The sequence below is a fragment of the Sus scrofa genome, chromosome 3 (genome assembly GCF_000003025.6).
Source record: "Sus scrofa isolate TJ Tabasco breed Duroc chromosome 3, Sscrofa11.1, whole genome shotgun sequence".
NCBI lineage: Eukaryota > Metazoa > Chordata > Mammalia > Artiodactyla > Suidae > Sus > Sus scrofa.
The window spans coordinates 97,503,995-97,526,849 of record NC_010445.4 but is presented as its reverse complement, the minus strand read 5'-3'; the positions used below and the strand labels follow the sequence as shown (position 1 = coordinate 97,526,849).

The 22,855-nt window shown below is 50.7% G+C and overlaps 1 long non-coding RNA gene across 7 annotated transcripts in view; it reads left to right on the top strand.

Annotated features, from left to right (window-relative positions):
* The window catches only part of LOC106509843, a 176,253-nt gene that overhangs the window by 45,698 nt on the left and 107,700 nt on the right, over positions 1–22,855 (top strand). For 5 of the 7 annotated variants that reach the window (XR_002342750.1, XR_002342746.1, XR_002342751.1 and 2 more), the window contains exon 3: positions 16,810–17,167. The exons of the other annotated variants lie outside the window; for them this stretch is intronic. This is a non-coding gene — a long non-coding RNA (uncharacterized LOC106509843). The remainder of the gene's footprint in view (positions 1–16,809; positions 17,168–22,855) is intronic. 7 annotated transcript variants of the gene reach the window in all.

The window sequence follows — 22,855 nt, the reverse complement described above, 5'->3', positions numbered from 1 at the left end:
TGGCTGGGGGCCGAAGGGAGGGGACCTCTCCCTTTCCTCCCAGAGCTGACCTGCAGCCCTTGGGTGAGTACTGGGAGCTTGGAGCACACGGTGTCTTCATGACTTGTCTCTCCTTCTCTCTGTCTGTTTCCCCTGTGAGACCCTTAGGGGCTTCTGACAACAAGGCCTGTGGTGGGGAGACTAGAGGGGTGAAGCTTCTTAGCCACCTCAGATTCTACCAGAGAGGTGCACGGATCACTTAGGATCCATGCCCCCGAAACAGACCGCCACTGCCCTGCAGTCTCTCCAGGCTGAGTTTTCAACTCCCAAGTCTTGGCTCCCCAAATGCCCAAGGTCTGACTCAATCAAATTCATCCTCAACTTGATTGAGGTTCAAATTCCCACCCCCACAGCCCCCTGTGAGGAGGTGGGGGGCTGCCCAAAGTCCCACAGCCAGGCAGTGGCAGAGCAAGAGTGGCCATCTGACTGCCTGACTAAGCCAGAGGCTGTTTCCTGGCTCTGTGCCATGAGAGCCTGTACTCCTATTGCTGCAGCCCTGGTGCCCTGGCCCCTGGTTCCCCGCGGGGCTGTGGAGTATAGATGAGCACTGCCCCTGACTCCTGACTCCTCTGGTTCTGCCCCTCCCACTGCTCCAGGAGGCAGCACCCCTGTGCTCTCAGTTCCAAGACTGGCAGGCAGAGAGAACCCATGTATTGAGCAGGTCTTTCCGAGGGGACAGTGAGGTCCTTCCCACATGCTATCCAATGGGCAGATGTGAGCCGCAGTGGTCACCGTGTTCCAGAAGCCTGGAGCGGTGTGGCACTGGCCTGTCCACTCTTTCCCTCCCTGTCTGGTCTGTTTCTGTCCCTACTCTTGGCCGTAGGTGGGGACAAGGGATTGGAATGCTTTTATTTTATCTTTGCTAAAAAGTGTGCTCTTTCCTGGGGCTGAAGTTTTTGAAGGTGAGCTGCGAAAAATGATCTGGCCATGCTTCAAATCAGGTTTTGGTCCTTCCTGATGCTGCTCTGGGGTGAGGAGAGATGGGCTTTTTGCCAGAGATTCAGTCGCATTAGAGGTATCTGGGCCACCCAGCCCACCTCCGGGTTGTCGAGGTGGCAGCAGAGTATGTGTGTGTATATGAGTGTGTGCTTGTGTATGTGTCTGTGTGGGTCTGTTTTTACACGTGTTTGTGTGTGCATGTCTATGTTTACACACATACTCCCGTCTGTGCCTATGTGAACATAGGTAGGTGTTTGTGTGTGTGTCTGTGGGGGGGGGTATGTGTTGACATGTATGCCTGTGTCTGGGGCCGTGTACCTGCTCACCTGTGTATCTGTGTGTTTGCACATGTGTGTGCTCGTCAGATGTATGGCAGGATGTATACTAGGCGGTAGGTGGCTGAGGGTAGAGTCTTAAGTCTGGATTCAGGTTTCCAAATGGCCCCAGATGTGACCTTTCCCCCTCCCCTGTGGCTGTTGAGGTCTCTGCCATCCCCCTACCCCGAGACCAGGGAACTTTCCTTGGGAACCCAGTGGGCCTCCCTCCCTGGGGAGGGCAAAAAGCTACTTCCAAAGGCAAACAGGATCAATGTCATGCTGGGGAGCCTGGAACCAGCAAGACCTTGTTTAATTCTGAAGGAATGCGTGCGAGTTCCCGCCCAGCAGAGCAGACTGTGGCCTGACTAGAGCACCGGCTGCAATGGCTGCCTTTGGAGGAAGGAGCTTGGCTGGCCAGGAACACACCTTCTAGGGACAGACAGTCAAAGTTGTGTGGCCAGAGTGGGTGGGGTGACAGCAGCCTGCAGTGCTTCGGGGTGGGGTGGGGCAGGAGGAGTAGCACATGGTGCAGAGAGGAGACAGAGAAGAGGGGTCCTGGGGGACTGTGGTCATGAGGGTGGGCTTCTGGGGTGGGGAAGGGCAAGGCCTTCATGAAGTACTGAGACTGGTCCAGGGAGAGTTCAGGATGAGAGAAAAGGGAGCTAGAGCGCCTGTTCATGGAGCGGGCTTTGAACGCCAGCCAGAGTTCCTCCTTAGGCAGTGGGGAGCTATTGAAGATTCTGGAGGGAGGAGTGACCTGCTGAAAGACTGGCCAGATGATCAGGCCACATGGTCGGTGGGGATGGAGGCAGTGAGAGCAGAAAAGAGCGGAGGCAGGGGGTGTTTAGGGTGAAGAAGCCTGGGGCTGGGATTCAGGTCAAAGGTGGTAGAACTGAATCCTCATCACCTTTTGTGACTCTTGGACACTCTTCAGGTCTTCTTTCTGTGTTTGGATCCCTCTGACCCAAGAACACTGTGTCAGCCTGGGACAGCTCCTCCCTCACAGGCCAACGGAACCAAATGGGCCTTGGAGACAGAAGCTGGGCCCTGACCCAAGCCGGGCCCCGCCGCTCCTTCACCACCCTGCCCACTGTGGCTCTGACCCCTGTAAGAGGCCTCTGGGTGTCTCAGCCCTTTGCACCAAAAAGTGATGTCTGTTGTTTCGGGCAGGTATCAGCCCAGGGGGCAGAGGCAGGAGACCAAGGGAGCCCTCAAGCATGAGCACGGCCAGTCGAGGCGAGCATGTGTGTGTCAGCGCAGCCCAGGCTGGGTGTGGACGTGAGTGTGCACTCCATCTAGCCCTTGGAGCGGGTGCGGGACACCGCCCAGCCCAGGTTTGTAGGTATGCAACCCAGCAGGAGTGTGCACACAACCTGGCCTGCATGGGCCAGGGCCTAGCACTTAGTGGGTGCCTATGTTTGTTGAGTGAATAAATGTGAATGTAGGCACAGCACAGATCCTTGGGGCAGACCGACCTCCAGAAACAGCAGCTGAAATTGTCCTACCAGAGGCCCGCATCGACTCAAGTAGGGCTGCCTGGCCTCCTCAGCGGGTGGACACTGGCTCAGCTGTCCATACTGCAGGGCAGGCTTGATGGTACCTGATCAGGCTGGGGCCACGGCTCCACTCTACCCCTTCCTACTGTCCCCCTGCTTCCAGAGACTGGACCTCCAGCCACCTTCAGCCATACTGAGCCCAGTACTTCCTGTACTTATGAGGTAGTGAGAACATCCTGGAAACTGGCCCTGGCCGGGAGGTGGGGAAGCTCCTGTCCTTGAGAAGGTCCTAGAGCTGTGGGGGCAGGAGTCCAGTCTCTCCTCTGGTCTGGCTGAGTAGACACGGGCTTCCCTTCTGGAGACAAAGATGATTTGAGTCTTCAGGAGGCAGAGTCCTGGAGTTCCCATGGTGGCTTGGCGGTAATGAACCCGACTAATATTCACGAGGACGCCGGTTCGATCCCTGGCCTCACTCGGTGGGTTAAGGATCCTGCGTTGCCGTGAGTTGTGGTGTAGGTCACAGATGTGGCTTGGATCCCATGTTGCTGTGGCTGTGGTGTAGGTTGCAGCTGCAGTTCCGATTCGACCCCTAGTCTGGGAATTTCTGTGTGCTGTGGGTGCAGCCCTTAAAAGGGGGGGGGGCAGAGTTATGAGCTGGTTTGAATTTCTCCAAGCTGGGAGAAGTGAACCTCCCTGGCAGGCATGATGACAGGACCCTTGCAGGGGCCGGCAGCCCACTGAACTATATGGGCCAGGCACTGGGCTCCTGTCCTCCTGGGCCCTGGCCTAGCACATGGGCCAGACTGTAGGGGCTCCTAGGGCCCTGGCCTGATGACCTGCCCAGCCTTCTGTCAAGAGGTCTCCAGAGCTGCATGTTCTTTCCTGGAGGCCTCTTGGTGGCCCTAGAGAGATGGAAGTGGCATTGGCTTTAGACATGAGCACTCAGTGTATCACCGGGCCCACAGCCTGAGTTATGTGGGCAGGCCTGAGCAAGCTCGGGGGGGTGCTGCAGGGAGGACAGGCAGGCTGCTAGCCCTGTCTCCTGCTTCTCCTCCTCCCTGTGCCCTTCCTTGGTCTCAATTCTACCCCCCATCTCTCTGGCTTTCCCTCTCCCGCCGTGCATGGAAGCTGGAGTGTCCGGCCCTGGATTGGCCACTTTGCTTTCCCCGATTCTAGCTGCTCTGGGGGCTCTTTTCCTTCATGGGTGCCACCGTGCAGACTGTTTAAGCCTCTGCAAAACTCATCTGGCTGGTTGCAGAGTCTCCTTAAATCCATCCTGAGCCGCGTGTTCCCGTCCTCCTCTCGGCGCTTTGGAGAAGTTCTTTCCTGTTTGTGATCGTCTCAGCTTGATGTAGAGTCAACACAATGCTGGGCTCCATCGCGTTGGAGCCTGAGGCAAAAGGAAAAATCAGTAACAGGGATCCTGTCTTTATTGAAATTTGGTACTTCATCCGTCACAGATATTTTGCATTGGCTTTGGTTTTTAAAAGGATTGCATTAAAACATGATTTGTCTTGCCCACTGAATTTTTTGGTGTCCCTACAGTTTTGCACCTGAAGTGCAAAGAGAAAGGATTCCTTGGCCTGGGCCCTGGAACATCCTAGGATTGGAAGTTGACCAGAATTTTGCCTTTCCAGGAGTGGCTTGTGGAGCAGGGTGGGTGTGGGTGTGTGTGAGAAGGGGGGTGGGAGGGAGAGAAAGACGGACAGATTTTAGAGCTTCTGCTAAGTGTTTCCATGGCGCTGGGGGGCAGGGCCTGGCGGGGGCGCCCAGCGCAGGGTTTGGCGAGCAGGAGAGTGGGTCTTGGCAGTGGAAAGAAAAGCAGGCAGCAGAGTTGGGATGGACATGGAAAAAGGCAGTCGGTGAAACAAAGTGAAAAGAATTCATTTCCACGGAGATGGGTTGGAGGGGGCGAGATGGGAAGATGTAAAAGCGGGGAGGCCTTGAAAGGTGGCGGATGACAGAGGCACGGGCGTCGTTAAACCCTCGGTCACCCAGACCTTCACTGGGGTCCGCTTTAGACGCATTTAACTCGTGCGAGTGATGTCTAATGGGGTAAAGGAAGGGGGTGGACGCCGAGGGTCAAGCCTGTCCGTCTGGAAGTGAGGCCGAGAGCGTGGGGCAGGAGCGCCATCTGCCCCCGCAACCATTCAGTGGAAGCCAGTGCTGAGAGGCGACACAGTGTAGGGCTCTGGGCCGGTTCTCCTGGAATCTCCAAGGGCAGGCACCTTGGCATGTGTGCCAGTCTGTGTCTTGCTTGAGGATTGCCAGCCCCCTGGCTTTCTGCCCACGTTGAGACCTTTGAACATTTTCTTTCTCATTAGCTCCTTTTCCAGGGGTCTGTGGCAGGGGCGGGGAGCCACAGGCTGTGGTCAGGGGCCAGGGCAGCTGGCTGGGGCCTCGGACAGGTGTGTGTGCTCTGCAGCCATTCCTGCCCCCTTGGGATCAGGGTGTGCTGGGCATCAACGCTGCCCACCTCTGCAGTCAACTCCCTCCTTGCAAATGAGCGGAGTCTTTCTTTGGAGAAGGTCCTCGGAACTGGGGGCCACTCGCCAGCTCAGTAGGGTTCATCTGCACTGGTCCTACAACAGCTGAAGCTGGGTTAACAATGGAGAATTGTGGGGGCCTGACTCCCATCCCCGCTTGCTGGGGTCTGTGGCTGTATTCACCCGAGAAAGCAACCCTACCCCTTGCCCCGAGGTCTCCACCCTTTCCCGCCTTCCTGCTCAGCAGACCTGGAGGGAGAAGCCCCTTTCTCCCTCCACCCTGTACCCATCCGCTTGTTGGGATTCGGCCACAAGGGCCTGTCTCTTGTAGGATGCGCATTTCTGCTAATTGTAGGAAATATGGAAGATTGGGAAAGCATGAAATAGAACATCTCAGTGGCTTAAGCCTGGCCCTTGGAGATGGACACTTTTGCCCACTTGGAAGGCCCACCATGTCTGAGTTCCCACTGGTTACAGGTGCCCTTTACCTGTTATAGCAATTTCCTGTCCTTGTCACATTTGATCTTCTTGCACAGCCTCATGAAAGGCCATCAGCAGTCATGGTTTTCTCCTTTTCATAGCTGGGAAGCTGAGGCAGGCAGGTGAGACTTGTCCCCATGTGTGCCCCACCTTGTCCCCCCAGGCCTCCTGAGCCCGCGGTCCCACTGGCTTCTCAAGCCCTCTCACAAGTCTGAGCCAGGGGCCATGAGCCCCTCTGCAAGGTGGGCACCCTTTCCAGCCCCCTGCCCACACCGCTCTTCCCGCGGGGCTGGCTCTGAGCCTTGCCCTCCGCCCTGGGGGACCATGGAGTAAACGTTCAGGCGGGAGGGGAGGGGGAAACAGGGGAAGGGGGCAGATTTCAACGGCGTGCCCCTTGGAAACCACATCAAATGGTGCAGCTAGGAATTAATAAATAAATTTGGGAGACAAGTCAATTACCCTCCCTCTGTGCCCCTGTCCCTGGGGGCAAACAGCGGCATGTGGTTCTCAGCCTGAGCACGCCTTCCTGGGGGCAGGCCCAGCCAGCGCTGCAGCTGGCTTCTGTCAGATTAGCCGGGCGAGATGTGACAGGCCTCTGTCCTCTGGGGAAATGGCTCCCTTCCTGGGAGGCGGCAAGGACATTCCCAGGTTACTCTGTTCCTGCCCTCTCCCTGCGCCCCTCCCTGTCTCACTGCCTCACGGGCATCCAAATGCCCCTCACCTCCCCAAACACAGTCTCCTGCTCAGTGAGTTGTAGCCCCAAGTCCCACCAGGCTCGCTGTCAGAAGGTGCCCGTGAAATGCCTTTACTGAGCAGGCTGCCGTCTTAGCCTCTTCCAGACACATTAGCACCATGGTTATTATTTTAAAAACCGAACTAACTACTTGTTGGCTTTAGAAAGCATTTATTTGCTCAGCAAATATTTTAAAATGCTGCTTGTGGCAGAGCTTTTGCTGTGTTGTGTAGATACAGAGAAAAGAGATATACCCTTACCCGCTAGAAGCTAATAGTCCAGTGGGGAAGATTGCAGACAATGACCCTACAGGCAATTTTGGGAGGAAAAGTGGGAGTTCCTTGGTAGGTGATGCTCAGGCTGCATCCTGAGAGGTGAGTTGTTATTGAGGCTAGGTTAAGGGGAATGCTGTTCCAGGTGCAGGGAATAGCATTTGCAAAGTCTCAGGCAGGAGAGGGCCTTGAGCTGCTCAGGGTGTGAGCAGAGCAGGCGCGAGAGGAAAGGAAGAGGCTGGCTTGTGTTCAGCCTTGTGAGACACACACACACACACACACACACACACACACACACACACACACACATATCTGTTAATAGGGTTGCATGGGAGAGGGGTGGCATATAAACTTTAAAAGTGATTGGATTACAGCTTCTTATCAACTTTCTATGTGTTGAGTGAATGGGGTATTGTTTTCTTTTTTCTTTCTATTTAGAAACAACAACACAGCTGCATATAACCCACCAGGCTACAAAGAGAAAACAGCGGTTTTCTAAATATAAGAGCAGTATCATGGAAAAATGAGTTCCCCCTCTGACATTTGTTGCCACTAAATTTTCTATGGTTGCATTAAGTAGGCATGTTCTTTATATCAACGGTTCTCAAGTTACAGTATTCATGTGGTGTTTGGGATCTGTCCTGGAGATTCTGATTCAGTGGGGCCCAAGCAGTCTGCATTTTTAAGAGCTTCTGTGGTAAATCAGATGCAACATGCACATTCCTAGAACCTGAAATTAACTATTGCGCCTTGGGGAATTTGCTTGCAATTCAGAAGGCTGCCACCAGATGGCAGTGGTGCTTTGTGGTGGATCTAAGCACAGAGGCGTTCCCCACCATGGTTGGTTGGGACATAGTTCTTTATTATAAGAATGTATAGCCCTTAATTTTAAATTTGAATTTCAAACCTTAGAGCTGAACTTTCCAATATGGTGGCCACTGGACATGTGTGGCTTTTTGAGCATCTGCAATGTGGTTTAGCCTGAACTGAGAGGTGCCGAAGGTATAATAAATACACTGAATTCAAATATTAATAAAAAAAGGAATGTAAAATGTCTAGTTGGAATTCCCATTGTGGCTCAGCAGGTTAAGAACCTGACAAAGTGTCCGTGAGGTTTGTGGATGTGGGTTTGATCCCTGGCCTTGCTCAGTGGATTAAGGATCTGGCATTGTCACTGCTGGGGCTTGAGTCGCTGCTGTGGCTCAGGGTCCATCCTTGACCCAGCATATTATGCATGCTGGGGCGTGGCCAAAAAAATTTTGTTTAAATCATGATTCCATATTGAACTTACAATATTTTGGGTTAAATAAAATTTTATTATTAAAATTAATCCCGTTATTTCTTCTTACTTTTAAAGAGATACTAGAAAGTGTAAAATTACATCTGTGGCATACATTCTATTTCAGTTGGACAGCAGTGCATTAGAAACCACTTAAGTCAATTTCTTCATTTTGAAAATGAGGGCGTTAAGGCCCAAAGTTTGATGGAAAAGTTCCAGATCCGAAGTCAAAAGACCTCCACCTACATTCTAGACTAAATACTCACTGCACGCCCTTGGGCAAATCGTGTACCTTCACTTAGCCTCCGTTTCATCATCTGTAAAAAAGGCATAATTATAATAGCTCTACTCACTTAAAAGAGTTATTCAAAAGACCTATGAGATAATGGGGCTGAAGGAGCTTGTGTAAACTCTAAGCATCACAAAGAGATCAAATTACTATTGTTGTGGTTACTGAGAACCACTAAAAGCCAGGTCCTATAGTCTCACATTTCATGAAAGCACTCCTGGCATGAAGGTCCCTGGATTGGCACTTCCAGACTCTTAGGAGTTTACAACTGAGTTAGTTACTGCATACACTTAGGCAATGTAAAATGACAAAAGAATAGTGACTCAAGTAAGTAATGGAAAATGTCACAAGGCACATATCGTTAATAGTGAGAGATTCCTCCCTCCCTCCCTCGTTCTTTCTTTTTTCTTCCTTCCTTCCTTTCATTCTCTCATTGATTTTTTGGCTGTGCCTACAGCATATGGATGTTCCTGGGCCAGGGATCGAACCCAAGCCACAGCAGTGAAAACACTGGACGCTTAACCACTAGGCCACCCGGGAACTCCCTCTTTTCCTTTTTAGGAATTTGCATTTATTGAGCTGGGACAGTACCAAAAATGAATACCATTTTGTCTCTGTTTGCAAAGAGGTATATCCTCTTAGAGGGCAGAAAGAAGGCACAAATTAGACACCAACCTCAGAACCTCTCAGGAAAATGCTGGTATTAGGAATGAGTGACAGGGGCTGCCAGCTCCTGCAGTTCCTGACCAACTCTTCCCTCTCCTCGTCTTCCTGACTTTATTGCATCTGGACTCTGCAGGGTTGGCAGTTGGCCTAGCTAAAATACTGCATTTTTCAGCCTCCGTAAAGCTAGGGGGAGCCACATAATGCAGTGCTGGGCAATGAGATAGAAGCAGAAGTTGGATTGGGTTTCCATGAAAGCTCCTTACAAAGGGCGGAGGGCATTCAGCCCTTGACCCTCCCTCTTGCCACTAGGGTGGGTGTGATGGTGGTGACTCTGGCAACCACTTTGTGATCATGAATGTCAAAGTCACACCCTACAGTAGTAGAGGGGAATGCTGGAGGGAACCTGGGCCCAGGACAACATCATGGGGATGCTAGACTGTCCTGACTGTCCAACCTTTGATCTTCTCATTATGCGAAAGAAACATGAGCCACTGTTTAAGTGGTTGAGCCACTGTTATTTGGGTTTTCTGTTCTATGCAGGCAACCCAATTCCTGAATGATTCCGAGCTCATTAGCGCCTGTGTCAAGTCTCTTGCATTCCGTGTGTCTGTGGCAAGAAGACTCTAGGGGGTTTTATTGGGGCTTGGGGCCAGAAAGTCACATGGGATGGGTAGGGCCACTCTTTTTTTTTTTTTTTTTTTTTTTTTGTCTTTTTGCTATTTCTTTGGGCCATATGGAGATTCCCAGGCTAGGGGTCTAATTGGAGCTGTAGCCGCTGGCCTACGCCAGAGCCACAGCAACTCGGGATCCGAGCCTCGTCTGCAACCTACACCACAGCTCACAGCAACGCCAGATCATTAACCCACTGAGCATGGGATCATTAACCCACAACCTCATGGTTCCTAGTCGGATTCTTTAACCGCTACGCCACGATGGGAACTCCGGGTAGGGCCACTCTTAAGTACTAGCAATACAGCAGGCTGGGTTATAGTGAAGTATCTTTCCTCTGCTCTGAAGAGTGTGGACAGTTGAAGCTCTAAGAATCCCAAAGAAGGAGAAAACAGGACCACCATACAGAGCAGTGTTGAAGAGAAGTGGGGCCAGCACATCTTACTTTTATCTCCTCTGCATATGGGTCTAGGTGATGTAAGGGGCAAAATTAATTGGCAAATTGTATTGAGTTTGAACTGCCTTTTTTTTTTTTTTTGTCTTTTTGTCTTTTTAGGGCTATACCCACAGCATATGAAAGTTCCCAGGCTAGGGGTCCAAGTGGAGCTGTAGCCGCCGCCGGCCTATGTCACAGCCACAGCAACTAGGGATCCAAGCTGTGTCTGCAACCTACACCACAGTTCACAGCAATGCCAAATTCTTAACCCACTGAGCGAGGCCAGGGATTGAACCTGCGTCCACATGGATGCTAGTTGGGTTCTTTAACCGCTGAGCCACGACAGGAACTCCAGAACTGACTTCTTTTTTAAAAAATTGTGGTAAAAACATATAAAATTAACCATCCTAACCATTTGAAGTGATTTCTTTTTAATATTACCTTTTTTGGTCATAGTTTCTTACAGTTTCCACCTCACAAGATGAGCCATCAAAAACCACCTCAGGGAATCGCTGGGAGAATGGTCATCTTTGGGCTCAAAGTCAGTGAGACAGTGGTGTGGAAATCCAGGCTTTGTGGACACAGAGGGGTGGTTAACAGATCCTCCTTTATCATCTTCAGGTCAAGCTTGGTGGATTAGATAACAGAGTTCACCTCTCCCCAGGTGGGGAAGGCTCAGGTGAGGACCAGGAGGAAGGAAGACTCTCCTCCCAGGCCCAGGGATTGTGGAGGAAGCTTTGTAAGAGTGTGGCAGGAGGTGAGAGGTGTGTGCTCTGATTACTTCTACCCTGGCTCAGTTCTGGTCTGGCTGCGGGGATGCTAAGGGTAGAGGGGCATTACTCTGCCTCATGGAGGTGCCGGGGGGTGGGGTGGGGCAGTGGGGGTTAGAGGATGTCACCTTGAAGCTTTCTCCTGCACCAACCTGTGGATGACTGCATCAGAGTAAATATGGAGGCAGTGAGGTTGGGCAGAGTGAGGGCCTGAGGCAGTTGATGGCCACCAGAAATGTCCATGTGAGCCCAAATGACCCTGGAAATTAGCTGAAAGGGACTGGGAAGTTTACCCAGAGAGGTTGTGGCAAGAGGAGTCGAGTGTCCTATAATTGAGGGTCACAGGGCAGACTACCGGTGCTAGGCATCAGATGTGAGTCACAGTTGGACCTTAGGGGATCTGGGTGAGGGGAGGACTCTGTCCAAGACACAAAGCAGGGCAGGATTCTCTGGCCATGGACTTTATGCAAGTGGATGAGAGATATTAGTTTGGAGGATTTGGAGAAGGGCAAGGCCTTGTATCAGTCAGCTATGGCTAGGTATGCCCTCCATAACAAACAGCTCCTGTAACTCCACATCTTAAAACATTGAGTTTGGAGTTCACGTCGTGGCGCAGTGGTTAACGAATCCGACTAGGAACCATGAGGTTGCGGGTTCGGTCCCTGGCCTTGCTCAGTGGGTTAATGATCCGGCGTTGCCGTGAGCTGTGGTGTAGGTTGCAGACGCGGCTCGGATCCCACGTTGCTGTGGCTCTGGCGTAGGCCGGAGGCTACAGCTCCAATTAGACCCCTAGCCTGGGAACCTCCATATGCCACGGGAGTGGCCCAAAGAAATAGCAAAAAGACAAAAAAAACCCAAAAAACAAAAAACAAAACCAAAAACAAAACATTGAGTTTATTTCATATCCATGCTACTTGTCAGTGGCTGCAGTTGGCTGGGCTCTGTCCCACATGTCCTCTCAATTTAGGACTCTGCCTGAGGGAGCAGCTCCAACATGGGACATGCCTTTCTCAGGGCAGGGGAAAAGACTAAGAGGGTGGGCCGGGGGGGAACCAACATTGGTTCTTAACACATCTGCTTGGACATGGCACACGTCATCTGCCTTCACATGCTACTGGCCAAGACACGTCACACGGTGGCCACATCAGTGGGGTGGGGAAGGATGGTCCTCCCGTAGGAGTTGTGGTGAGTCTCATGGCCGCGAGCAGGCAGGTATCACCCTCTTTCAGGAGGGGAGAGAGAAGAGTGGAGGATAAGAAGAGAATCTACCCCAGGACCAGGCTGTTTTTCCATCCACGCAAGTTCCCACAGCCATCCCCTCCCCTTGCTTTGAGTCCCCTGACATCTGGAGAGGGTGGTGGGAGCTGAAAGATGGACAATTTTCCTGTAGAGGCTGAAAGGACGGCTTGGGTTACTGACCCAGGCTCTGTTTGCAGGGCTGGACGAGCGGTGGGGCGAGGTGCTTGTGAAGGTCAGATCCCCGGGGAGAAAAGCTGTGTGTCTTCGGTTGATCTTGGTGTGAGGGGCTGCATTCCTGCTCCAGCACTGAAGGTGCAGGATGGAGAGCTGCCCTCAGACCCAGGTCTCTGTGTCTCCTTGGCCTCACCATCATCCGCCTCTCCCAGTGAGTGCAGGTGGATATTCACGGATGTCTTTTGCTGCAGGAGGTGTTTTCCCCAAGCTGATAGGATCAACCTGTTCTTTACCTCCAGCATGTTTTGAAAAGGACTGTCCTGGTTTTTTTTTCTTTCCTTAATTGCAGAATATTTTTATAACACACTTTGAGCAGAATAAACAGACCTAGCAAAACAGTGATTAAAGAGCTATAAAATGGTTTCCTCACACTTGCCTTCTTTTATTTCTTCCTCTTTCAGATGGGTGGGGCTTGGTGAGGTCTCAGTGGATGAGCCTGAGTGAATGAGCTGTGAATTAGTGAGGGGCCGTCCAACAAGGTGCCCGCACCCATCCCACATCTAAAAGGGGCAGGGGTGCTCCTCCCCCAACCCTTGGGGCACATTCTTGCTCAGCCATGTTTTGTTGATTTCTAGGCTGCAGAGCACTCAATTCTCGGGTCCTGGGGCTATCGGGCTGTGCTGGTTTTACAAGTGCAGGTAGCCACACCCAATGGACGTGAAGGCGGTGGGAAGGCCTCTTTCCCATCCTTTCATCTCACTCTGCTTTCAAGATGCCTAAAATCCTAACAGCAGAACCTTTGGGCTAAGCATCGATGTTGGGAAGGTCCCACATTAAGCCGAGAAGACCTTGTGTACTGAGTCCCTTGTGACCACCAGAGCCAGGGTTGCAGGAAGATATCGGGGACTCTGGGAAGAGAGGAGAGGTTCTTGGAGGTGGATTAGGGGTATAGAAAGGAGTTGCGGGGGTGGGGGGGGGCGGCTGAGGGAGGGGAGCTCTGCTGGAGCTGGGAAACCCACCCTGCATGTTGCTTTGTCTCTAGCTGGCCTGAGCCACCCATTACAGTTGTAGCAGAAAAGGGTGCAGCCCAGAATGGGCACAGGCGTGCGTCTGTCTGGCTTGTGTCTCTGGGCAGATCGAGGACAGAAATGGGAGGATCTGGGGGGACGTCCTGGGTCTTCTTGCTCCCAGCTGGGCTCCTGTGGAAGGGTAGGTCTGAGTGGTTGCACACTGCTCTGCCCCCCATAGGGTGTCCTTGCTGGGCTGGGGGTCAGGGAAGAGGACCCTGGTCCAGGAACACTTCCTGCCCTGCTGAGGCCCCAGGCACTTCTGCGGGGGGTTGTGTTAGCAGGGGTGAGGGTGTTGGGGAGGAGGAGAGCTCTTTCCTATCTTCAGTCCGCCCCTTTCTCAGAACCCTCAGAGCGCAGAACTGAAAAAAGCTTCCCAGGCCTGTGACCATCTCTTGGTTTTTTTTTGTTTGTTTGTTTTGTTTTGTCTTTTTAGGGCCACACCCATGACATATGGAGGTTCCCAGGCTAGGGGTTGAATCAGAGCTGTAGCTGCCGCCCTATACCACAGCCATAGCAAGGCGGGATCTGAGTCGCATCTGCGACCTACACCACAGCTCATGGCAATGCCAGATCCTTAACCCACTGAGCGAGGCCAGAGATCAAACCTGCAACCTCATGGACGCTAGTCAGATTCATTTCCACTGAGCCACGACAGGAACTCCCATCTCCTGCTTTTATTCAGGTAGGCACTGGACGCCCTCTGCTCTAGCTCCTGCCCCCCTCCAAGCCCTGGGTGGCTGATAAACTCATTTCCTCTGTGAAACTCATGACTGATAATGGTTGGAGATGCGTGCCTTTCCAGGTGGATCTGCCCTTTACCAAGAGGAAAGACTCACTAGAAGCTGAATGCCAATGAAGGGAGGGCAGGGAGATAATTTGAGGCAGGGAGCCTTTCTGCTCGCTCCCATCATGAAGGTAGTACTACCTGTGTTGGTAGAATATGCTAGAACTTGCAAAGCCATTTCCCATAGGGTGTCTTATTCGATCCTCTCATCAATGGATAGAGGTGGACACAGAAAGGACTGTTATCACCACTTGCAAATGAAGAAACTGGGGCCAGGAGGGAGCAGGAATATGCCCAAGACCACGCAGTCACATGGTGGCAGGACTGGGGCAGGGTGTTGATTCTTATCACTCTCAGAGAGGTCTCGTCCGGGACGCTGGGCTGCAGAGCCTGGGCACGGGCGTGTGAATCGCCCCTGTCCAGAGGCACATGGGAGTGGGGATGAGGCAGGAGGTTTGCAGTCAGAGGGCCTGCCCTAGGATCTGAACTTCGGCTCTTTCTCAGCGGTTAGTTACCACCCCAGAGCTTCGGTTTCCTCACTAGTCAAGTGGGGGTAACAACCCCTTTCCACTCTCACCCACCAGGGTTACTGTGAGGCCCCCCAATGAGATAAAGTCATCAAAGCATCGTTGCAAACTGCAGAACCCTGCCCACATGCTCGATTCCAGGAAGCCAGGGCTGGACTCTTTTTGCACTGTTCACACCCTTCCTTTGGGGGAGGCAGAGGCTCAGAAATAGCCTTCGCTCTGTCCTCCCCGCTTCCCCCGGGATCGGGGCTGAGTGTTTTCTTCTTGGAAAAACAAAAAATCAAAGCAGTGGCAGAAAAACCAACAGCCTGTTTCTGCTTCCCCTCGGCTGCCCTTCTGGCCTCTGGGGCCAAGAGAGGATGTCGCCGGAGTCCAGGGTTTGGCTGGGGCCTTTCAGAGCCCTCACTGCCCTGCAAGGGCCAGCAGGAGAGGCCTGGATGGCGCTGGTCATGTGCTCAGAGGCCAACGCTGGTAGTGCTCTGAGGCGTGGGGTTCTGATCTTCCTTGGGAGACTGGGCAGGGAGGAGAGGAGCCCCGCTCTTTCAGGCCTGAGAGCACCCAGGAAGGGCTTGGACGTGCTAGAGAAGGGTATCCTGTCCTCTCAACCAGAAATAATTATTCATTTCAATGGACACCTTTCTGGCCATTTGCAAAATGAAATTCAGAATCCTGTGTCTCTTTTTTACCCCCTCTAATGAGCAGCAGATGAGTTTTCAGGGTGTGTTTATCTTTTTCTAGAAACAAGGAAAGGCCAGCTTAAGAGGATAAACAAAACCTACAAACTACATATTGCGTGGCACAGCCGGGCGACCCCGGATGGGAGTGGGCCGGGCCCTGGCCCCCTGCCCTGACGTGTGGCTCTAACAGGGCTTCCCGCTCCAGACCCAGCGTCTTCACCTGAGATGGTTAGGTGGGCCCCCCTGTGTCTCCTACACTGTCGACGGGAGGTTTACACAGAACTTAGTAAGGGCAGCAAAAGGGACGTGTTGAGAAAAGCCTAACCTATAGTGCAGATGAACTGTATATGGTTTTCTGAACATTTAGGCTGTCACATCCACAGCAATCTCAGACAATATAGAGTATGCATCTGCTTTTAATTTCCGTCCCTCCTCAACAAGAGATTGAGAAAGGAATGTTCCAGTCCATCCCTCTATGGTCTCAGGCAGTATCTGGGTTCTACTCTTTCTTCCAGTCCTCCTCTTGTTCCAAACCATTTGGAGTCCCAGTTGGTTCCATGACAGCCGCTCCCTTTCTTTTTAGGACTCGAAGCCCAAGAACTAGTTTTTCTAATTTCCCAAGACTTAGAATACAGCGTTCAGCCCGCCTGGTTTCATAGCACTGTCTCTTTGCTGTTTGCTTTACCACAGGCTTATTTGGAGACTGAAAGTAGTGGGTGGGGCTCTCAGCCAGTGTACATTCTGCTAATGAAGCTGGCCTTGCCAAGAACCTTCTTTCTGCCACTGCTGTGGTAGGTGTCGTTCTACTTTCAGCCTTGGGTTTTAATAGGATAGGAAAGGCACAACTTCTGAACATTGTACTAAGGAGTTCTCCTCGATTTGGAATAAAGACATTTTCTAAACTAATTGCTATATGGCTATCCACTATCCGCTCTCTGTAGACATGCCCACATGTGTTACTGCAACATACTCACCCAAAGGCCAGCCAGGAAGTGAAATTAGAGGCTACAGGCTTCTGTCTTACTGTGTGTTATAAGGGTTGGGTAGATGGCTACCAGGAAGGATCCAGGAAGGCTGATCACATGGTTAAGGGGTTTTGTTTAAGGGGCAAAAAAATTGCTGCCCTCATAGGGCTGAATTTCTAGTGCTGTGATGTGACTTCATTCACTGGCTGTGGAGTTTAGGTGTCAAGGTCATAATCTCATCATTGTGGTTGGTTTTAAATGGCTCAGGTAGCATAGTCCCTTCCCCACCCCCTCCTTTTTTCTATCCTCCTCTACACAACCCTGGAGTTTTTATCCTGCTCTTCAGTGATCAGACCAAGTCACTCCTTGGGAAAACCCAAGTTCTGGTGGCCACCATCCTAGGGTGACTCTCTTAGGGCTTCCCTTGGCTGGTATGAAGGCTCTGAGGTCAAAGAAGCAACCCTGCCTACCCACCTCCCAGATTTCTTCTCACCTCTTCCAGGGACATTGACTATTTGAAGAGCAAACAACCAAGATAAAATCTTAAAAGCAGGCAGAGAGAAAAGATACAGAAGACTCACACTGACTTCTCAAGTGAAACAATGGAAGCCAAAAGACAATAAAGTAATATCTTCAAAGCCCTGAAAGAGAATAACTACGAGTGGAAGTCTATGCAAGCACAGATATCCTTCCAAAATAAAGAGGAAATAAATACACTTTTAGAAAAACAACGCTTGAGAAATCTCATCACCAGCTGACCTGCACAAAAGGAAATCCTAAAGGGTGTTCTTCAGGCAGAAGGAAAATAAACTCAAATGTAATCTGGGAGATGCAGGAAGGAATGAAGAACAATAGAAAAGGTAAATACGTGTGTGGAATGTAAATGAATATTGACCACATTTACAACAATGATGATATTTGGTGTGGTTTTAAATGTATGGTGAATTAAAATCTCTGAAATAACATATGGTAATAGCATATGTTGGAGGATGGTGGTAGATTTAAAGCAGTCTGAGGTCCTCGCATTATTCAAGACGTGATGGGAGTACTTAACTTATCAGACTTTGACGAGTCACAGATGTTGCAACCATATCACATTTAAAAAAATAGCAAAAACACGAAAGTGTATTACTCTCAAAAGAGTGAGTCAAAGGGCACTATAAAAACATTGAATCAGTCTAAAAGGAGGCAAGAAAGGATCATAGAAGAGTCAGCTTGAATATAAAGCAAATAAGATGGTAGATTACAACCCAATATAACAGTGATTACACGCAGAAGGATTAAACAATCCATTTAAAATATGTATTTGTCAGAGCAAATAACAAAACATAACTATATCCTGCTTATAAGGGGCAGGTTTAAGTAAGACTATACAGAAAGATTGGAAGAAAAAAATGATAAAATATACTGTACAAAGGGATTTGAGGTAGGTTTATTGATGTCAAATGAAATAGATTTTAAGGCCAAAAAAATCATTGCTAGAGTTGGTGATGCTTCACCATAATAAAAGGTTCAATTAACCAGGAAGCTGAGACAATTCTAAAGTGGTGTGAATATAATAATATTACCTAAAAGTAAACAAATATGACCAAACTAAAAAGAGAAATAGAAAATCCACAGTCATATATGTGAGAGACTATGTATACCTTTTTCAATGAGAGGGGTATAAATCAAAGAGAAAAAAATACCCAGTAAGGATGCAGAAGGTTCGAACAAAATGATATACAGAGGACATAGTTTCCAACAACTTCAAATACATCTTTTTGCAAATGCAGATGGAAAAGATATAAAAATTGATCCTTAAAACACATCTCAACAAGTTTCAAAGGACTGAAATGAATATATTCACTGACTATATTGGAATTAAGCTTAAGACCAGCAACAGAAAAGACAATTAGAAACTCCTCAAATGTTTGGCAATTAAGCAATATTAAAAAAATAAATAAATAACCAATGGTCAAAGAGGAAATCTCAGTAGAAATTAGAATTTTGAAGGGAGTGGTGATTAAAAAGACTAACTGCACCCTACATATTTTGCAATGTAAAACCAGACTTAAATTTATGGCCCCAAATGCTTGTATTAGAAAAGAAAGGCTGAAGAATCAACGATTTAAATATGCAGCTCAAGAAGTTAGAAAAATAAACTAAACCCAAAGCAAACCGAATCCAAAGCAAATAGGATGATAAAAATAATGAAGATGTGGGCATAAATTGGTGAAATTGAAAAGAAACAATAGACAGAATCTATAATCATATGAAAAGACCTGTAAAATTAACAAGTCTCTGGTCAAATAATCAGGGAGTGGGTGAGAGAGAAACTAATTGACGTTAACAAAGAGAAGGGGAACTTTAATACAGAACCTACAGATTACAAAATAGGAGACTTTGTGGACTTTGGGCATCAGGGGCTCCTGTCCTGACTGACTGGCAGGTAAATCAGGGGATGGCCACTGAGCACTGGCTCCCTGTGCCTCTGCTCCTTCCCTGACCTGCTTTTGGGGTCAGTGACTGCTCCCCACTCTCAAAGAACCCCAGGGCTCTCCCTGTGAGCAGGGGGAGGGCACCTCAACTTCAGGAAGGGCAGGAAGCAAGCTTAAAAAAGCACATTCCTTGGCAGGTTAAAAAACATTTTCTTTTTTTTAAGTGTAAAGACTTAACCTTTGCTAGGAAATGGTTGCGGTATTTTCTTTAAATGAAAAGAGACCATTGTGAATCGAACTTTGGAAAATACACAACATCCTGGTGCTGTTCTCCAAGGCGGTCTCAGGCAGCCCTTGTCAGGCCGGCTCTGCCTTTCCTCCAGATGGTCTGTGCACGGGTGAAGGGGCTGGACCAGGGGCCTGGGCCCTGGAAAAGTCATGAGAATGCTGAGCCTCTCCCCAGTAGAGCACCCCGGGCAGAAGGGGCTTCTTGTTTCTTGCAGTGGCCTCCATTTGGAACCAGCTCCATAATTTGTGGGCCCAGGGCAAAACGAACATGCCTTGGTTCCGAAACTAATAAGAATTTCAAGGTGGCGACTGCAGAGCTTTAAATCAAGCGTGGGGCCCCTCTGGGCACAGGCCCTTGTAAGTGAGGGAACCTGTGTGACCACATAGGTCCCAGGCCTGGCTGCCACCGATTCTGGCAGATAATTTCACACTCATTCTGCAGGCTAACTTGAGTTTGTGAAGCTTCTCTCTTGGGTGATACCTCCTGGGCTAGACACAGACCCCAGATGATACAGAGCAGGACTCAGGGCTTCCTTTTGGGGTCCCATCTCCATCCCTGGCTCCCACCTAGCACAGCTGGCAACAATGTCCCAACCCGGCTTTTCGCTCAGCTTTCTTTCCCGTCACATTCCGTAGACCATGCTCCTCGGTCGTGAAAACATTCTGGGTTTAATCTGCGCTTGCATGTAACCCGGAGGTCTGGGGTAATCGGGGAACGCAGACCAGCTGCATGGAGTGCCGGGCTCCTTGACGCTCCTTGAGTTGTTTACAAGCCTCCTTCGAGCTCCTACTGTAAATAGGAAAGTACAAACACATGCCGGTTTTGCAGCAAATGAAAACCATCCGCCGCTTTCCCTGAATCCTAACACATAGCGGTTTGTGTTTCGGCAGGAGTCCCTGCCTTGCCTGCTTCTCCCAGACTTGTGTAGCTCTCTGCCAAGCCAGACCTGAGCAGGTGTGCCCTTCAGGGTCCAGGAGGCCCACCATGTCGTAGAGCCGCGTTCCCAGGGTCAGCTTGACCTCCCAAGCCCAGATCCTCTCCAGAGCCTCGCTGTCCAATACAGCAGCCGTCAGCCTTTTGTGGCTCGGGACCACTTGAGGCGTAGCTGGACTGAGCTGAGAGGCTCATGGAGAATATACCCTGGACTTTGAAGGCTCAGCACAAAAGAGTGTGTGATCTCACTCATGATTTTCCTCATGGATTACATGTTGATGACAATACTACCTTATAGTGGATAAAATAATTTATTAAAGTTAATTTTACATTCTTTTTCCTTTTTTAATGTACAACTGGAGAATTTTAAATGATATATATGGCTTGTACCTGTGGCTTATGTCATATTGCTTATGTCGTATTGCTGTTGGCCAGCACTGCACTAAAGCCCCTCCCTGTTATATTTCCATGTCCAAGCTTATGTAGATTTTACACACACACACACACACACACACATGCTGACACCTGAGCAATTGACAGAACCTTGGGAGGAAAACCAGGCCCAGTCAGCTTATGTGACTCGACCCTGAATGCCACCTTCTGGATGAGGACTCTGCAGAATGTCCCAGGGCCACTTGACACTACCAACCCAGGGGCCTTGGCTTGGCCATTGGTGATGTCAGAATGTGGGCTCCAGTGTCTCGATGACTGGATCCTAGGCCTGGCTCTACCAGGTATGAGCTATGTGCCCTGGAATGAGTGACTTCCACTTCATACCTTGGTTTTCTCATCTGTAGAATGGGAATTATAGCCCCCTAGTGCAGAATCAGGATGGTGATCCAGGTGTCTGTCTACCTAGTGGGCTCGTTGTGAAGACTGATTAGGCCGAGGCACAGAAAGCCCTTAGTACGGAGGCATCTGCTGTCCCTTGAGCCTGCTGTAGACATCCGTGGGCCTGATCTGGCCTCTGGACTTTCACAGCAGCCTCTGAGGAAGGAAGGGGCAAGGGTGAGGGCACCAGATAAGGGTGGGGACCATGATTCTGGGAGGCTCGAAGAAGAGTGGGGAGACCTGTACTGGCCAGGACATGGTGCCGGAGGTTGGAGACTGGACAAGGTCCAGTCAGGAGGCTAAGTTGGAGGGCCTGGGATAGGTGGGGCTGGAGGGAGGCCAGACTGAGATAGGGGCCAGAAGATGAATGAGGAGCGGATAGTTCTGCTCCCAGGTGTTCGAACTCAAAGCATCCCTCCACCTGGGGCTGAAACACTGGCCAAGACCGAGGGGGTGGGCTCCGGTCTTGTCCCAAGTCCTAAATGGGGTCTAGGTGGGCAGATCTGGGATATCGAGCTCGTTTTCCCCTTGCTGTCTTGCTCCTCTGAGGCAAGTGAATTAGGGGAATGTCTGTTGATGAAGCAAACAAATCCCGGAATGTCAGTGGCTGAGCACAGCAGACGAATTCTTACTCATAACAGTTCAAGGTGGATGTTCCTGGCCAGCAGGAGGCCTCTGTGTGGTGATTCAGGGATCCAGGCTCCTTGCATCACGGCTCCACCTCGGAGTCCCCTGCATCCAGCAGGCAGACAGGGAAGAGGTGGAAAAGGTAACTCTCCTAAGCACTTTGACATGGATGCAACAGCTCACATTCCTGCAGTGAGGACCAGTCGCATGGTCCCAGGTGCAAGAGGGGCCGGGAGGCGATGACTTTGCCCATGGAAGGAGAGGGTTGGCTGGAGGGCAGGGATGACTTATCATCCGACCCAGGCCTTGGGCCCCCAACCAGGGCTTCTTATACACCCGGGGGCCCCTGGGGCGTATGTGAAACAAGGTTGGCTGGGCTGCAAGTTGGCCCCGGGGAGAATGTGAAACAAGGCTGGCTGGGCTGCAAGTTGCTCATGATTATGTGGACAAGATGACCAGACATCAGGACTTTTCTCTGATGCAGAGTCTGTGTCAGGCCCCTAAAGAGGGGTCAAGGGTGAAGGCTAGAAGGGATCACATGAGCAAGTCAGCCCTTCCCTTTGAGGGCAATCAGGGAAGGCTTCCTGGTGGCTGAGGCATGAAGGAAGAAAGCCCTCTGAGGAGTTCCCGTCGTGGCGTAGTGGTTAACGAATCCGAGTAGGAACCATGAGGTTGCGGGTTTGTCCCTGCCCTTGCTCAGTGGGTTAATGATCCGGCGTTGCCCTGAGCTGTGGTGTAGGTTGCAGATGCGGCTCGGATCCCGCATTGCTGTGGCTCTGGCATAGGCCGATGGCTGCAGCTCCGATTCGACCCCTAGCCTGGGAACCTACATATGCCGCAGGTCCGGCCCTAGAAATGGCAAAAAGACAAAAAAAAAAAAAAAAAAAGAAAAAAAGAAAAAGAAAGCCCTCTGAGATTCCCAAAAGTGTTCTTGCGTGTGTGGTACTTTGTCATTTCCAAAGCCAATGAGGCAAGCAAGGCAAAGAGAGAGGCAGGGACTGTCAACTCCATTTGATAGGGAAAGAAGGAAAGGACCAGAGTGGCCAAGCTCCTGGCCCAAGGCTGCACAGGAGTTTGGGAGGAGAACACAGATGTTGGCCTCACAGCTCTTGGCTCTTTGTATAAGCTTGATGAGCGTGCTTCTCCCTTGAGGCTGGTCAGGGCTGGGTTCCCAGGTTGGGCTGGGAAACTCTCGTCCAGGGGGGCAGGTCCTCCCTGGGGACTTCTCAGGGCTGGGTGCTCAGCCTTCTCTATAGAACATGTGTTTCCTGTTTTCCTTCCCCCTCTGGCTCAGGACGGAGAACAGGGTTTTCCTGAGCGGAAGAGCCTCAAAGACCTGGCCCACTACCAGCTAGTTCTGGCTGATCCGCCTGCCTGTGGCTCTTGCTACTCAGGATGAGGAACCCCTCACCCACTCACCCAAAGATCCTAGTGGCCATTATCTCTCC